Genomic DNA, 19,545 nt, shown 5'->3' with positions numbered 1-19,545 from the left:
TTCGTATGGAGCGGTGTAGAGACCGAGGAGGAGAGTACACTGAAGGAGATAACATGAAATTGTAAATAATTGTAAATAAATGTTTTTTCCAGCATCAGTCCGGTTTTTTTCTAGCCGCACCTCGTATAACTGATATGTGATAAGTGTTCATACATGACCACCTTTTGGAACAGTGTTGCAGTAACTGCAACTGAAGAAAATGGTAGCAAAATCTACGAACACAACAACGAGCGATGCTTGCTTTAGACAAGGAACGCCTTCGGGCTGCAGACAGGGCTGTAAAGAGTCTAGAAATACAAGCAAGAGTAAACAGGAGGAGGAACAAGAGGAAGCTGGAGGAGGAGTTTGCAGAGGATGAAGATAATCCATCCTATGGACCTGGAATGCACTAAAAAGTTAATCCAATCTTTGTCGTTCGAATTCCAAAACTTTTATTTTCTCATACTAATTACACGTTTTCTAAGGATCTTCCAAACATATTTGTTTCACGCTTTCAGTAAATGTTACACAGTACCTTCTGCATAATTTAACACAGCCTTTTTCCAAAAAAACTGTATATTCTTGAATATATCAATAAAAAATTGCAAAAAAATTTTGTGAATTTTCATTACAATTGAAAAAAAATCATCTTTAATAACTGAACTAAAATTTTGTAAAATCCCTGTGTTAAGTTGTAGCCCATATTCCAATAAATAATCTGTAAAAAGTTCAACTTCCTACCTCAAATACTTTGTGAGGAAAGATGTAATTTATAAGCGTCGTTTTAACATTGCAAGTATAGGGCGTTCCGGAGCCCCTTAATTTCTCGTATCTTCTCTTCGTGAAGTTTACGAGAAATGTACGTTGACGGCCATAGAATCGTTGTGGAGTCAGCTTCAAATCTCAGTTCTCTAAATTTACTCAACAGAACTCCTCAGAAAGAACGTCACCTTTTCTCCACGGATTCCCGTTTAAGTTCCCGAAGCATCTGCGTTAACACTTGCATGTTGTTTGAACCTACCGGTCCCAAATCTAGCAGCCTGTCTCTGACCTGCCACAATGTCTTTCTGTAAACAGACATTATACAGATACCCAAACACTAGAACAGCACTCAAGAACTGTGGTCCCCTTGATAGATTAACCACATTTTCCCAAAACTCTCCCAATGGACCGAAGTCGACCATTAGTCTTCCGTACCACAATCCTCACATGATCGTTCTATTCCATTTCGCTTTGCAACATCACGCCCAGGTTTTTAAACGACATGACTATGCTCAGCAGAAGGGTACTGAATCCGAATATTACGGGATTGTTTCTCGTAATCATCCGCATTAACTTACGTTTTTCTGCATTTAGAGCTAGCTGTTCATTATGGCGGCTACAAATTTGATCTGAGTCATCTTATATCCTCATACAGTCAGTCAACTTCGACACCTTCCTGCACACCGCAGCATCGACAGCAGACACCCGCAGATTGCTCCTCACATGTCCACCACATCATTTATGTACATATAGTGGTCCTGTCACACCTCCCTGGGGCACCCCTGACGATCTACTAGTCTCTGATGGACAATCTTCTTCGGCGACAATGTACTGGGTTCTATTAAGAAGACCTGGATCCACTCACTTATCTGGGAACCTACTCCATATGCCCATACCTTCGTTAACAGTCTGCAGTGGGGCACCATGCCAAATGATTTCTAGAAATCTAGAAATGTGGGATCATATATACAGTGTTTACTTGTATTTATTTATTTATTTATTTATGCATTTATTTTACCTGGCAAGATTAGGGCCTTCAGGCCCTCTCTTACACCTAACCAGGCATACTCAGATTCAACAAATTTCAGTGTCTACAGAAAATTAGGACATATAACATGTTATACAGTATTAATGTTAAAGAAAAAAATAGAGATTATAAAAGTAGTACAATGATAATTATAACAATCAAAAAATAATTATAACAATCAAGAATAATAAAAATAATAATAATAATAATAATAATAATAATGACTATGTATATGAAAGTAAACATATTTTTTTTATATGAGTGTCAGTCCTATTGCTAGTTGGGAATTATCTCGTTATATTCTTGCAGCTTGTGAGTTATTCTCATCAAGCAGAGACATAAGACGATGGAATGGGGTGAAAGAGATATAGAAGAGGTAGATAGGTTAGAGGAAGAGAAGTAGAATGGTAAAATTCGAAGCTATGATGGAGAGGAGAAAGAAAAAGATGAGGGGGGGGGGGGGGGGGCACAACAATGGTGGCTATACCGTCCCTAATATGTAAGTCTTAAGTTCCCTCTTGAATGTTGAGTGGTTTTGGATAAGACGCAGATCACAGGGGAGCGCGTTCCATAGTCGTATGGCTGAGATGGAGAATGACACGGAGAAAGATTTTGTGTTATGTAAAGGTACAGCCAAGATGCTAGACGTATCCGATCTGGTATTGCGGTTGTGGAATGATGATAGGTGTTTAATGTGAGAAGATAAGTATTGGGGGCACCAGTGGCTAAGAAATCGATGAAGTAAGCACATCGTGTGGAGATCGCGTGCCTTATGTGGGCGTATCCAACCTAGCTGGGAGTATGAAGGGCTGATATGATCATACAACCGTATGTTGCATACGTATCTAACACAAGCATTCATCACTAGCTCGAGGCATCTCGAATTTTCATTATTTGTACCATGTTGAACTACATCACAGTAGTAAAGATTAGGCAAGACTAGTGTTTGGACTAATTTTTGTTTAACATGGGTTGGAAATATTTTTCTAAATTTTTGAATTGCATGTAGGGAGGAGAGCGATTTCCGGCAAGCTGTGACTGTTTGTTCTTCCCAGTTTAGGTGTTCATCCAAGATTATTCCAAGGTCTTTTACTGTTTTTTGGTATGGTAGTTGGGTACCACTGAGGAGTATTTGAGGGACTGTTTCGCGAAAGTACCGACTGATTAACTTTGGATGAGATATAAGTATGACCTGGGATTTCTTGGGGTTTAGTTTCAGACCTAGGTTCTGTGCCCATCGAGAAACAGAGCAAAGATCTGCGTTCATACTCGCTACTGCGTCAGCAATGTTCTTGGGGCTTGCACTTATGTACAGTTGGATGTCGTCGGCATATAGATGGTAGTTGCAGGAGTGAATCACTGAAGAAATATCATTAATGTACAGTGAGAAGAGTAATGGACCAAGGACGGAGCCTTGGGGAACTCCAGAGCGCACGTTTTTCCATGATGACTTTTCCGACCCACAAATGACTTGTTGACTTCTGTTTTTGAGGTAGCTGTCGAACCAGTGTATTGCGCTGTTTGAGAAATTCAGCTGCTTCATTTTAATTAGTAATATATCAAAGTCGACTGTATCAAAAGCCTTGCTAAAGTCAAGCAATGTTAGGATGGTAGCTTCACGTCTGTCCATAGCATGTTTAATGTCATCAGTTACTTTGATTAATGCAGTTGCTGTACTATGGTGCTTTCGAAAACCTGACTGATATTTGTCGTGGATGTTATGAGTTTTGAGGTAATCCGTCAGCTGTTCATGGACGATGTGTTCTAGGGCTTTAGATATTGCAGGAAGTATGCTGATCGGCCTGTAGTCACCTGGCGACTTAGGGTTGTCAGTCTTGGGTATAGGTTGAATTAAGCTTTGCTTCCACTCAGTAGGATATGTACTACTGACAAGAGACAGGTTGAAGATGTCTGTGATAACTGGAGTAATAGTGTTTACGACGTTCTTAATCATGCCAATGCTCACTCCATCATTTCCTACTGCCTCGGAAGAGATTCTCATAATTGCCTTGTGTACTGTGCCGGTAGTGACATGTTTTAGGAAAAACTTGTCTCTCGAGAGATTGATATCTTGGGGCTGGTAATTTGTCGCTGCGTGGCAGTTTACGGCTGTTGAGAAGAAATCGTTGAATTCTTCTGCAGACGCTTGATAAACAGCGTCAGATCTTCGCTTCCCTATACCGAAACTGCGCAGCTTTTTCCACAGTGCAGCAGGTTTTGATATGCCGCATACGACAGAGCGGGCATGTCTGATTTTGGCATTCCTCACGCTTTGCTTGGTTCTATTTCGGAGTTTCCTATAAGCTTCGTACGCCTCGGGAGTTGGGTTTCGGAGTTTCCTATAAGCTTCGTACGCCTCGGGAGTTGGGTTACGCTTGAAGGCCCTATGTGCAGCATCACGTTCATTCATTAACTGGCGTAATGCAGTGGTGAGCCACGGAGCGGGAGCTCTCTTTACCTTGACAGTGCGTTGAGGAGCATGTTTATCATACAGTGCAACAATTTTGCGACATAATTCCCGAATTTTTCCGTCTAAAGTCGGTTCATTGCTTATATCATGCCAAGGGATGTCTGAGCAATCCTTTTGAAGAGCGTCATGGTTAACATTTTTTAGGTTTCTGTAGGTTACCAGGTGAGATTTTTCTTTGGTAGTATGTACTGAGTAATTTAAGAAAATCACGTCATGAGCAGAGAGTCCTGGAGCGGATGTCTGATTGGCGCGAATTATTTTATCTGGTCGCTTTGTTGCTATTATATCTATGAGTGTATGGCTGTGTGGCGTGTGATGAGTTGGGTCCAGCGGTGCTAAACTCATATCATCGGAGTGGAACAGTCTCCTAAGTTTTTCTGCAGAGGGAGATTTTAACTGTAAGTCGATGTTTGTGTCGCCCATAATGATTATGTGTTCATACAGTGTCACGAGCGAGGACAGGGCAGACTGAAAGGAGGACATAGCACCGACGTTTGGAGGTTTATAGATTACTCCAATTAGCAGTTTCTGATTTGATGTATTTATTTCGAAAAACAAGAACTCTGCTTCTCCTTCGCCCTTTGCATCCGATGTACATAGTATAGTAGGTCTCAGATCAGAGCGAATATAGGCACCCACACCACCCCCGCGTCGTGTTTCACGATCTGCCCTTAGGAGAGAGTAACCAGTGATTCGGATAGCGTCGGAAGAAATGTTTGGTTTCAACCAAGTTTCAGAGACGAGGATAATATGGAACAGCGATTGGCAGAACAGGTCACAGAACTCGTCGAAGTGAGCCGTTAGCGACTGAGCGTTCGCGTGGGCCACAAAGAGCCCGCCGCCGGAACCGGTCCGTCCCATTGTGGCCGCCTGTAGGACCGAGCGCGCTCCGTCTACCTGCTGGCCGGAAGAGGGACAAAAGCTGGATTTCGCGGGGGAAGACATATTTACAGGTGTGTCCAAGGTCGTGACTGACTCAAGCGTCTGTGGGCTAAAGGTGAAAGACAGGCTGGTGGTATCGGAGAAGGGAGCGAAAAGAAAGATGGAAAGTGGCAGTAGTGGTTACGATAAAGATAATAGTAGTAGTAGTGGTAGTGACGAGGATGAAAATAACAGATATAGAAAGGCGGTTTTAAGGAGATTCCTGTTAATGGAGATTGTTAATTCCCGTTTGACTGACAATATGAATATAAATGAGCACTTATGATAGGCAACTAAAGAAGCAATATTTATGTGAAACAATTGACTGATTTTAAATAGAGTACTTATGGTACATATAGAAATAACGAAGCAATATTTACGTAAAAAAAATGAAAAGAAAGAATTAAAATTAACTTATATTAGGCAGAGTAAAATATGAGACTTTGTGTCTCGCGAGATTTCGCTCAGTCTTTCAGTTCGGACATGTTCGTCACCGTTTTCCTCCCTCCTTCCGTCTTGACAACGATCCTGCCATCCTGGGTCCATACATTTTGAAGGCCGAACTGTGTGATCGCAGTGTTCAAAACTTTTAGTCTTTCCCGCGTCAGATCTTCCCTCAGGGTAACCCCACTCTTGGCGAGTTTTCTTTTCTGAGCAAACACTTCAGCTCTTTTCCGGTATGACACAAATTTTATTATTATGGGCCAGGGTTTCATCGCACCTGGTATCCTGCGCCCAACACGGTGGCTTCTGTCAATATCGGCCACGTCGATCTGCACGCCAAGTTTCTCACGCACGAGGCTAATGGCCAGGTCGTCGGTGTTTTCTCGATCGTTTTCAGCTACCCCGAACAAGCGCAAGCTGTTCCTTCGCTGATACTGCTCAATTTCATCGGTGGCCGCAGACAATTTAGCTTCTAGGTCGGCGGCTTTTTTCTCTTGTGCGGCCAGGGACTTTTTAAGAGACTGGATTTCGGTGCTGTTGCGCCCGACAGACTCTTGCAGTTTGTCCATGACCGCGGCCGTCACAGAGTCCGTGATGGATTGCACTATTACGTCTAGCGTGTCTTTACTGTGCAGCGCCGCACTCACCTGGGACCGGACGAGCTCCCCGATGTCGGGAAGCGAGGCCTCACCTGCCGCCGGAGACCGGGCGCCCGCGCTGCCTGCGCCCCTGTAGCCTCGCCTGCTGCCGCTTACTCGTGCTCTTCCCATAGATAAAATTCTATGAATACAATTATAGCATTGCTCTGCAGTCCAAAAATTTTGATCAACACGCATTCTTTCAGCCTCCTGAAACGAGCAGATGAATGTACCACCAATGAAAGCCGTTCTGACATATTTATATTATATTTAAAGTCTCTTAAATGATGAATGTGTAATACATGATGCTGGACAAATATCCTGAAGCATTTTGTAGTAACAAGCAGAGAAAAGTAATTCAATTGCTCTGTTGCACGGATATATTGACTGATGTCGAAAGGTTACTGTTGATTCCTAGAGGGTATTACGCTACAATACTTTGGGAAAAAACGAAGCTCTTAGAGCACATACAGCACATCGCAGATCCTATGCGGTCTTCTCAAACTTGTCTGTCCAGATTCCTTTTTCTCTTTTTTTCCCTTTAAATATAATGTGCGACTTTACCATTACACGTATCTCATGTTAACGTCCGCTAATCAGCGTCCGGATAGTTACGACCAGATTACACATCGCTCAACTGGGTGTAAATTCTGGAATAAATTTTGTTAAGCTGAGTCTTTTGGCGTACTTGATCCTTGCGGTAACAGCAGCAGCAGCGGCAGCAGCCGGTGGTGACAGGTCCTGGCGGGTTAGACAATGACCCTCTGTCTGTACACCGTGCGGGGAAGAGGGGTGGGTTATTTCATACAGGGGCAGCCCTTCACCGAGGCCGCATCTCTCATACTCAAATGCTCCCTGGTGCAGAGAAGACGGAGTATGCCTCGGTATGGTGGGAATCAATGTGCGGAGGAGTAAGGAAGTCCAGTGCAGGTTCTGCGAATGAAACATATACCTTTCTCTGTAGAAGCTTTCCTTCCGTTACTTTTTAATAAATGCGCTGTAATCATACAGTGTTAGGAGTATTGGGGGGAAATTGATAACATTTTTCTAAAAACTGTAAATAGTGTCAGATGTTGGTGATGTTAGTTATTAAACATTTAAAGCTAACCATTTTACGTGTGCCTGCTGAAAATGGATAAAATAGCAACGAAATTCACATTATTGTATGTTGCCTTATAACATCGGTAAGATTACCCCACAAAATCAATATTTACGCGTATCTTTCCAAAAAGTGGCGGGAAAAAGCAACGAAGCCAGTATTTACATGTATCTTCTTAAAAAGTCAGGGAAATCAACAAAACAGTAATGAAATTCGGGTCTTCTTAAAAATTAGCCACGAAACAGTAGACAGCGTCATACGGTGCAGAAAATAGAAAGGGTTCCGAACATTCGAGAAAATTATGGCAAAACCGCTGGGTGCTATACTATACTGAAAATTTGTAGCATCACCTGAATTTACTGCTTCTGCTGATGCTGCTCCACTGAGGTCCAGGTTAGAAATTGGGCTCATGATGCTGGGAGGACACTAAGGAGGGATAGGGGTGATGGCGGGGATGCGGACAATTGTAGCACACTGGGGCCTGTAAGACTGTCATTTTTTTGGGTCGTAAGTACCATCATTAAAATGACAGTTATTACTTTAAGGTAAAAGCACTGAACACCAGAGTAAACATGCCACCATCTTGTACATAAATTATGGTAACCGTAATGACAGTTATTGCCAAATAATTATGACCCAATTAAACAAAACGTGGGTCCAAGTGGACAGGCTGTTTGCATAAGGGCAATCAAATTAGGCTAGTGCAAGTGGCTGGTTTGTTTACTTAAGAAGAACAATTGGTGCATTGTCCCAGAACCGACCCATATAAACTACTCCCCACCTGGGTTTCAAGGAGGATGATGTGCATTAAAGTCACCTAGCATTAATTTTAGTTTGGTATTGAAATTGACGAGAGTACGCAGATGGTCTTTAATTACATCATCACGTGGTGCCCTGTAGATGAAATTTAAGACAACAGTTCCACTATGTGACAGAATGGAAACAACTGCTTACTGAAATTCTGCACGAGAAAACTCTAAATTTAAAACATTGCATGGGATCCCATGTTTAATTAAAAGCACAGGCCTTCCATTTCCGTCCTCTCCATCAATGTCCACAATGTTAAAACCAGACGTGTAAATGTCAATGAGCGTATCTAATAACGTCTCTCTTACTCCGCAAATTACTGTATGCTGCTCTTTCATAAACGAAAGTAAGCTATTTTTACGCTAGTGTCTGTTTAATTCGATGCAATGTTCCTCTGGACATGCATGCACGATCGAAGGAACAGACGCTGCTGACGATTGACAGACGTGTTGGATTATGAAATGCATTTACAAATACGAATAGGGTTATACAACAGCTACACTATTTACTAGAAACATATGAAAATGAATGCCGTGTCGGGAATCGCACCTAGATTTCCTACTTGTCGCAAGCGGTCACTTTAACCACAACAGTTGGACCATCCGAAGCTTCCATATGTCCTGGTGTCAACGTCCCATAGTTCTCCCATACAGTTCACATTATTGTCCCATGCAGGAATTATTTACCTCGCAATGTGGCCTTGTTTTGACATGAAATACAGTAGTGCAATGTATTTTACAGTGTCTCTTTAGTTCGATGTAATGTTCCTTCAAACATGCATACATATCTGAAGGAACAGACACTGCTGACGATTGGCAGTCGTCTTAAACTATGAAATGCATTCGCAAGACGAGAATACGGTTATACAACAGTTATACGATATACTAGAAAAGTATGAAAATTTGTGCAGGACGGTGACTCGAACGGGGATTTCCCGCTTGTCACGAGCGGTCACCTCGACCACGATTGTGTGCGTGCACTATGGGACGTAGAGACAAGGACATATCGATGTTTGAGAGTCGGTCCCGTAGGCATGTTCAGACGGCCGAAGTTGTTGAGGTGACTGGTCGAGACCAACGGGAGATCCAAATTCTAAACGCGGTGTGGCACAAATTTTCACTTGTTGCTAATAACCTGTATTGCTGTTGTATAACCGTATTTGCCATTTGCGAATACATTTCATAAGCTTTTTTTTATTATTCCATACAGAGTGTTCATTCCATAGCATTGTAATGTGAAAAAGCCATTTACTGTTTATTTGTCAGCAGGCGTTAAGACTGGAGCGAGTATGTTATAAATAAGGGCTTTCAAGTGACTACTAATCATTGGTTTGTGTTGTACTTGACATAACTCTCAGAAAAATCGTGGTAATATGAAATATACTACTCACCACATAGTTACTTGTGTAACTTGGTTGTGCCATGTGATGGTACTGAGGAGTATACGGATTGTGAATTGTGGCAAAACTTCCTGTTGTCATTTGGAACCACTTCGCCATGTAGGTACGGTCGACCCGTCCCTCGTGGCTTGACGCCTGCTGCCGTGCAGCTGGATAGGGCCCTACAGAGCCGCCCAGCACGACAAGCACCGGAGGTGTGCTTAGTGGTTGCTGTGCACACAACGCAGCCGTTGCTATGGCAGGCGAGTTTGCTGGCACGAAAACTGTTGGTTAGATGGGAGGAGCTTCCGCTGCTATTGCATTATTAACTGGGGACACCAACGGATGAGCAGCTCATATAATGGATGGGTATTTCCCTTCAGCATCAGTAACATAGCTTCGTCTACATTCCAACGCAACAGTTTCGTGATAGGTTAGGTCCAACTCTGCTCTTTTTTCTGTTTATTTTCCGTCGTCTTGTGAATTCTGAGCGCATTTTGTCTGTAGCTCTGTAATGAGCGCCACAATAAATGCATGTAGGAGGAATGTCTTTATCTCGGTCACATGCAGTACCCGTTTGGAACCCCTCCACAATGAAAACATTTAAGCTTGTAACGGCAGCGATTATTGCTGTGCCCAAATCTCAAGGAATTCCGGCACCGAGAAATGGATGGTTGTAAACATGTTTTTAAACATACTGGAATAGATCTTGTCGAAGGATTCACTCCTATTGTAAGAGGTTTGATGCAGCGTTTCACTTCTATTACTGGTACGTTACACTGAATAACTTCCAACATCTCTTCTTTACACAACGTAACATCCACGTCTGCAATGGCACCTCCTCTCGTCATAATGAAAGACGGAATACAAGCCTCCACATTATTATTCTCAACTACAGCGTTTGCCACTTCACCAAAGCAAGTTTCTACTTTTACACGACTGCGAACTGACAAAATTATGTATGCAATATATTTATTTATGCTTTGGCACTCGTGATTCAGTAGTTTCTGTGGTGTCCCCGCCAGACACCACACTTGCTAGGTGGTAGCCTTTAAATCGGCCGCGGTCCGCTAGTATACGTCGGACCCGCGTGTCGCCACTGTCAGTGATTGCAGACCGAGCGCCGCCACACGGCAGGTCTAGAGAGACTTCCTAGCACTCGCCCCAGTTGTACAGCCGACTTTGCTAGCGATGGTTCACTGACAAATTACGCCGAGACGATAGTTAGTATAGCCTTCAGCTACGTCATTTGCTACGACCTAGCAAGGCGCCATTATCAATTGCTATTTATCTTGTGATACATGTACCGTCAGAGCGATGTTCACCAATTATGGACTAAAGTTAAGTATTCCAACAGCTACGTACTTTATTTGCTAGACTCAAATCCTTTAACTGTTCCAGACCTCACGCCAGCCTGCGTGAGCTTAAACGCGTGCCTTTTCGGCTACCCGTCATTGTGGATTGACTGTCTTGGCAGTCCACAACAGTTTCAATATTTTATCCAAAGACATTCGGTTTAAACGACTCACGTTTTTATCCTTGCATTCAATAAAGACTTGAAAAGGACCCACATCAGATTCCGCATACAACATTTATTTTCTATACGTTCTGAGTGAGTCAATTTACCGGGTCGGTAAATGCTGATGCATCTTCCATGTACTGACTGGCAAAACCATACGACTGGCATTCACTTTGTTTTTCTGCATCTATACACTGGGTTTTACCTGACCTCCTCCATTGCTGCAAGTTGTCACTGTCGTTTATCGATCGCTTCTGTGAGTTCTTCTCACAGTTTATCATCTAAATGTCTTCACCTTGTACTGAAATATTGTCGGCTCTGTTCACAGTATTTAAGGCGTCTACTATCACACCACTTCATTCTATCGTTGTTAATTGATTATTATCACTGTTTAGCTATTCGTATTGTCACCATCGCCACCGATCACGGTTGCTATCAATCGTTAACTTTGCAAAAAAGAACTTAGATTTTACTGCTTCATCACACAAAGTAAACAGGAGCACTGAGAGATGACGCCAGAGGAGCACTGCTCTTCCACATCCCGACTCAGCGAACGCTAACAGTGAACTGATGTTTGATTACTTCTGCCTGTCCGTGGTAAGGGTATGAGCGCTTTTCGTCTGCCGAGGTACATCCAGACAATGAGTTCCCTTCCTACTTCCACGTTGTGGACGCTGTACACTTGTGACGGGTGGCAGCGGGAAAAGTTGTGTGATTTGGGCATGTGGAACGCTAGTGTATTTTGGAGCAGCAATGATCGGCGCTGGCCAGAAACGTTATCTTCCAGTGACGGACACGTTGGTTGGCGTAGGAGCAATGTTCCATCCCTGAAGTCAGTTTTCGTAGCTCGTCACCATGTGTGATATTCAGGGGAGGACCGATCCATGGATGGGTGTTAATCTCCACTGTGAGCACAAACAGTAATAGCAGACGCGTAGGATTCAAAAGAATGAAACCCACAGCATTTGACTCCTCGTCTGGGACCGACATTGTTTGTTGTTGTGCCCGTAACGAAGGCAAATAAGCCACTGCCTGATAGTTGGTACATGAAGATATACGGGACATCTAGTTCCATGAATAGGCACAGCTTCTGGTACAGTTTGAGAGTCGACTCGTTTCGTAAATATTCTAACACCTATAACGGGGAAGACAGACTGCACGACTTCCAAAATTTACACATCTTAAAGTTCTGTATCAGATTTTCGTATCAGTATCAGTTTATGTATAGCATAAGAAGGAATGGAAGCTTCTGTATTTTTAGATTTCAAGACTTCGCTGTTTACTAAGAAACTAACCTTATTGGACCATTCTACCGTCTTCTTTCTCTTCTCTTTCCTGTGCCTTCGTCCCTCATCGGTGCAGGGTGGTCATGGTTATTAAACGAATTTGGCATAGTTAATTCAAAGGGTAGCCAGATGCGCTAAATTTTTCAATTCGACCATCACTTTGGTTTCTTCCACAGAAGAGATTGAGATATGGTAAGAAAAGATAACAGAGTTTCCTTAGGGCCGTAGGGTGCAGATGAACTATATCTTTATCCAAACTTTCCGTAGAAAAAACGTACGGTCCAATATCTGCACGTTTGTAGAAGGCAAGATACTGCTGATCAGTTACAGTTCTCACGGTAGAAGCACTGATAATATTTTGTTGGTTTGGAGTGGAACCAGAAGCTTTTGATACAGCGGGATTAGCTACGTTCGAAACATTTAGTAGCAGATAATATTTGATTAGCTTCTGCAATGAAGGTTTTTTTAAATTCCTTAAATCCAGCCTAACTTCATTTTGCAACTTATTTCTCGCCCTGAAGAAGCTGGAGGTATCCTGATCTGATAACTCCATCTTCTCTTCTTCAGGGTGTACTCCAGATTAATCAAGAAATGTTCAAATGTGTGTGAAATGTTATGGGACTTAACTGGTAAGGTCATCAGTCCCTAAGCTTACACACAACCTAAATTATCCTAAAGACAAACACACACACCCATGCCCGAGGGAGGACTCGAACCTCCGCCGGGACCAGCCGCACAGTCCATGACTGCAGCGCCTCAGACCGCTCGGCTAATACCGCGCGGCCCAGATTTATCCAAGCTATTGTTAACGAGTGGCTGAAATCATCCATCGTGTTGTCCAGGGTAGATACTGGAAAAGCTGGTGTGCAACTGCACCTTGATGTAGCTTGGCAGCCGATTATTGTCCACGTTGACCAGCAGGAGGGTCGGAGTCACCAACCCCTTCGTCATATACTCTATCATACTTGGTGGGGTTTGTCGTCATCGAGAGAAATGCCACATGTTATAGTTAGCTGCTTGTAGCCGTGCCAAAAGTAAACCCAGTGTTCAACCAGTGTTCACGCATGATAAGGAAAACTCTGTCGGCACAAGCAAGAGTGACTTCGGAGCACGTGGAAACATTTCGGCGTCAGCGAACGAACTGCGCGGACTTGGGGAAGCTGACTATGTTGATGCGCAGGTCTTGCAGGAGTGGGCTGTCCACCTGGATCTTGGTTTTAGGGAAAAATATGTACTGAGCTCTGGAAGGATGTGGGAGTCGGAGGTGCTCCGGCGAACCTTGGCGGATGTACTTCATAATCCATTTGAGGAAAAGTTTCTCAGCTGAATCCTTCGCACTTACGAATGGAGTGACGAAACTCTGGTAGACGGATTTTTATGGCGTCGTCTGTCTGAAAGCACGGTGTTCCCTGAGAGTCAATTATGGAATCTGGTCCGATAGGTAGTTTTTATAGGACATCGGCGCTAGTATATTGTGCTGTCGGCCGATAATGAATTGAATAATTGTAATTGCTGAGGGAGAGACCGCAGCGCATTGCTGTTTTTTTCTTGAAAACTGTTCTTTTAATCGAACAAAAAATTCAAATTTTTATGATCTTTAATGAAGGCAAATTTTGTGTCATAGAGATATGAATGGAATTTTTGGATCCTAAATATGGTAGCCAATGCTTCTGTTTCGAACTGTAAGTAACTTATCTTGGCTGAAGTGAGCCTTTTAGATGATTATGCAACGAACTGTCATGCCCATTATCGCTTTTGTGAGAAATAACAGCCATGCCATGTTGAGAGGCATCGGTAGGCAGGATAAGCCGTTTTGATGTGTCGTCGGCCGTCTGACAGGCAGAGAACTATAGACTATGTTTTAACTTGTGTTAAGGCTCCTGACAGTAATGTGATCATACATATTTTGCAACTTTTTTTCCTCATAAAAGGTCTGGCGATCTAAGCGATATTTAGTATAAATTTTGCACAATAATTTATTTTTCCGGGAAAAGATTGTAGGCCATTGAAATTTTTTCTATGGCTTCGACGTGTTGCTACGTCGGATGAATTCTCTAACGTTTCAGTAGGTGGCCTGATGACCGAATTCACGCTTTGTAGGTTGCAGTTTAGACGATTTATTCTCGTGTCGGGAACAGTAACCGTAAGTATGCGAGATGATGTTCGGTTATGGAGCCACTTATTCATATATAATTGAGTTTGTTCGTATTTTTTTGAATTAATTGCTCCAAAAAACGATGGAAAATTTCTGGTGCACTACCAATTCCTAAAGGCAAGCTGTTTCATCTCTACAAAAAATGTAGTTATGGTGACCATGAATTGGAGGAACAGTTTGCATAGCGGTAATCGCACGTAGGTAGTTCAGAAGGTAAGCTATACACGTCGTCCCACACTAAGACCGTTGCGCAACAGCACTGGCGCATTGTCAGAGGAGAGTACAAATTCTGGGTTTCTTGCAGATACTGTTCTCCTGTGATAACAGTCGTGGGTAATCCTAATCAGGAAGTCTAGATCTTGCACCATGCGGTTTCCATCTTTTGACCATGCTGAAAGCATATCTGGGAGGAAAGAGATTTTCCAGTAATGAGGACGATAAAACTTCAATGGCTACGTTGCCAGGGAGACGATTTCTGTCGTTGGAGATAGAAAGTATCCAACTTTTCTTTACGGAGACTTGGTGACTATCTTAAAACACACCGAAGTGAAGAAAGTCATGGGATACCTGCTACTATCGCGTGGGACCTCTTTTGCCTCGTGTAGTGCAGCAGCTCGACGGGGCATGGTCTCAACAAGACATTGGAAGCCCCATGCAGAAATATTAAGCCATGCTGCCTCTATAGCCATCCATAATTACGAAAGTGTTGCTGGTGCAGGATTTCATGCAAGAACTGACCTCTCGATTATGCCCTATAAATGTTCGATGGGATCCATGTCGGGCGGTCTTCAAACCACTCGCAAGTAGTTGTGGTCCTGTGACATGTTGTTCTGTCATCCATAAAATTTCCATCGTTGTTTGGGAACATGAAGTCCATGAATGGCTGCAGATGGTCTCTTAGTAACCGTTTCCACTCAATCATCGGTTCAGTTAGACCGGAGGACCCTGTAAGCACAACCAACACCATTATGGAGCCACCACCTGCTTGCACAGTGCCTTGTTGACAACTTGAGTATACGGCTTCGAGGTGTCTACGACACATTCGAGCCTTACCACCAGGTCTTACCAACCGAAATCGAGGCTCATCTGATCAAGCCATGGTTTGCCAGTCGTCTAGGGTCCAGCCGATATGGGCAGGAACCAAGGAGAGGCGCTGCAGGTGATGTCGTGCTGTTAGCAAAGGCACTCGCGTCGGTCATTTGGTACCATAGCGCATTCGCGCCAAATTTCTCTGTACTGTCCTAATGGATACTTTCGACGTACGTCCCACTATGATTTCTGTGGTTACATCACGTATCTGTTGCTTGCTTATTAGAACTGACAACTCTACGCAAATGCCGATGCTCTCGGCCGTTAAGTGGAGGCCGTCGTCCACTGCGTTCTTCGTGGCGAGAGGTAAAGCCTGAAATTTGGTATTTTCGGCACACCGTGACACTGTGGATCTCGGAATATTGAAGTCCCTAACTATTTCCGAAATGGAAAGTTCCGTGCTTCTAGCTCCGTTAATGTACACTATGTGATCAAAAGCATCCGGACACCTGGCTGAAAATTACATACACGTTCGTGGCGCCCTCCATCGGGAATGTTGGAATTCAATATGGTGTTGGTCAACCCTTAGCCTTGATGACAGCTTCCAGATCGCAGGCATACGTTCAATCAGGTGCTGGAAGGTTTCTTGGGGAATGGCAGCCCATTCCTCATGGAGTGCTGCACTGTAGAAAGGTATATATGTCTGTCGGTGAGGCCTGACACGAAGTCGGCGTCCCGAAACATCCCGAAGATATTCTATAGGATTCAGGTCAGGACTCTGTGCAGGCTATTCCATTACAGGGATGTTACTGTCGTGTAACCACTCCACCACAGGCCGTGTATTATGAACAAATGCCCGATCGTGTTGAAAGATCCACAGGAGGAGTATTAATACGTTTGCCGCGCGGGGTAGCCGCTCGGTCTCAGGCGTCTCGACACGGTCCGTGCGACTCCCCCCGTCGGAGGTTCGAGTTCACCCTCGGGCATGGGTGTGTGTATTGTCCATAGTGTTAGTTAGTTTAAGTTAGATTAAATAGTGTGTAAGCTTAGGGACCGATGACCTAAACAGATTGGTCCCATAAGATCTTACCACAAATTTACAAATTTACGAAGATGCAATCGGCGTTCCCGAATTTCTCTTCAACAGTGGGAAGCAAGAAGGAGCTTAAAACATCAATGTAGGCCTGTGCTGTGATAGTGTCACACAAAACAACAAGGGGCGCAAGCCCCACTCCATGAAAAACACGACCACACCATAACACCACCTTCCTCGAATTTTACTGTTGGCACTACACACGCTCGCAGATGACGTTCACCTGGCATTCACCATACCCACACCCTACCATCGGATCGCCACAATGTGTACCGTGATTCGTCACTCCACACCACGTTTTTACACTGTTCAGTCGTCCAATGTTAACGCTCGTTACACCAAGCGTTACGTTTGGCATTTACGGCGTGATGTGTGGCTTATGAGCAGCCGCTCGACCATGAAATCCAAGTTTTCTCACCTCCCGCCTACTGTCATAGCACTTGCAGTGGATCCTGATGTAGGCTGGAATTACTGTGTGATGGTCTGGATAGAAGTCTGCCTATTACACATTACAACGCACTTCTGCTGTCAGCGGTCTCTGTCAGTCAACAGACGAGGTCGGTCTTTACGCTTTTGAGCTGTAAGTGTCCCTTCTCTTTCCCACATTACCATCACATCGGAAACAGTGGACCTAGGGTGTTTAGGAGTGTGGACATCTCGCGTACAGGCGTATGAGTCAAATGACACCCAATCACCTGACCACGTTCGAAGTCCGTGACTTCAGCGGAGCGCCCCATTCTTCTCTCTCATGATGTCTAATGACTACTGAGGTCGCTGATATTGAGTACCTGGCAGAAGGTGGCAGCACAATGCACCTAATATGAAAAACGTGTATGTCTGCGGGTGTCCGGATACTTTTGATCACATGTACGTCGTGCGGTCATGATCACGTCGGAAACTTTTATACGTGAATCACTTGAGTATTCACTGCCCTTTTATCTTTCGTGTGAGCGATACAACTGCCACCTGCATATGTGCATATCGCTATCCCACGACTTTTGTCACCCCAGTGTATAGTGTAATCTATGAGTGTTACTTTGAAGTACAGTGCAGGATTCAGTAAATGTCACTTGGCCTGCTTTAATAACGTGTATCTTGAATTTTTGAAGTCACCTCGTAAATAAATTTCGGATAGATGTATTTTACGAAAATACTGTTTGGCCGGCCGAAGTGGCCGTGCGGTTAAAGGCGCTGCAGTCTGGAACCGCAAGACCGCTACGGTCGCAGGTTCGAATCCTGCCTCGGGCATGGATGTTTGTGATGTCCTTAGGTTAGTTAGGTTTAACTAGTTCTAAGTTCTAGGGGACTAATGACCTCAGCAGTTGAGTCCCATAGTGCTCAGAGCCATTTGAACCATTTTTGAAAATACTGTCCATTTGATAGTCTTGACGGGGCTATTTTGGCCTTAAAATTGGATACACGTCTGACCGTGGAGTCACGGTTGATTTAAAGTCACCACAAACACGTAGGGAGTCATTTGGTTTTCGAAACACTACTTTTCGTTTAGCCCACTGACTGAATGTCAGGGGTGTGAGGATGCCTTGTTGCACAAGGCAGTTTTATTCGAACGCGTCAAATATGTTCCGCTGCTAATTTGTTGTTTGGGCTTTGTCCGTAAATGGACGTCGAGTTCGAATACCCAGTCAGATGACGAGGAAGAACCTCATGAATTCCTATCATGCTTACCGTGGCGTAAATGGGAGCGCCTGACTTTAATCCAAATTTTGTTTGCTGTAATCGATATTTGAAGCGGTTTTACAGAAGATGCGCTGCATTCCTCAATATAGTACTGTGCAGGATCTGACATATCATAAGTTTTTTCTATTTTTAACACTTCTTCGAGAGTAGGATTTATTAATTTAAGTGTGCGTGCACAACGTCTTTAACAGGTGCACACGTAATTATTACAGGATGCACTAATGATTCAGTATTGGATTGCTTAAAACTCTGATTTTCACACAAAAATTGACACTTACGTATGAGCCGTTTCAGTTTAGCTGCACGTGAAGCATAGTTATGATTAATCTGGCTTGTTGCAACAATGAGAAAATGCGAGCCTAGCTGCTACAACATGTGTTGGTTGCTCGTAATGCTTAGAGATCAGACTGCGGATTTTAAACAAATCTAGGCACTATGATTTATCAAGAGGACGTAATTACTCTAGAATAAACCGTATTTTGGGTTTGGCAGGTAGAAGAAAAGCAATCTGTTTAGCTACGTCCATGATGTTACTCGCCAGGAAGTGCAACTGCAAACTTGTGTAGTACGAATCGTAGAGTTCATCTTCCAGATGAAAACCAGAAAAGTGGTGGTGGATAATGTTCTGGCTTCATGAGCTGTTTCAGTATAAGGTGTTGTTGTTCCAGAATTTACTTTTGTTGTTCTACTTGTCGTGGCTGATAATACATTTGAAAATGCAGCTGCTTCTGCCACAGTTTCATGAACTGCGAATCCGTTATCAGTGTGCATATGCCGTTTTCCTCACACATACGCTAGGTTCGATTCCTCTTAGCCTTATATCACTCTCACTACGGTACAGCACATTCTTTATTACACAAACAATATCGATACACCGTAATCAGTTGATAGTTGACAATTCAAGTACACGCTGGGTGGCGTGAATTATACGAGAACACACCAAAAGAATAATCCAGATATTTCAGGATCCAGTAAATTCGTTAATGTGTAGGAGAGCAGTCCAAAACGCAGTCCAGACCAAATTCAGTCGATAGCCAGGTGGTGAGAGTGTTGTCTAATGGAGCTGGAAACTATAGCACAACACGATTCGGAATGTCTTGCAGCGGCCTAGCGGCCAGGTTCTATCTGTGGCTTAACGTCAGCAGCCAGGCCCATGTGACGACGCACTGTCACTCTTATCGGCCACCAGACGAGTCGTCCATTTCGGACATCGTAGTGTATCGACCCCGCTGATGTATGA

This window comes from Schistocerca americana, chromosome X, assembly GCF_021461395.2.
Source record: "Schistocerca americana isolate TAMUIC-IGC-003095 chromosome X, iqSchAmer2.1, whole genome shotgun sequence".
Taxonomy (NCBI): domain Eukaryota; kingdom Metazoa; phylum Arthropoda; class Insecta; order Orthoptera; family Acrididae; genus Schistocerca; species Schistocerca americana.
Note: the sequence above shows the minus strand (reverse complement) of the source record.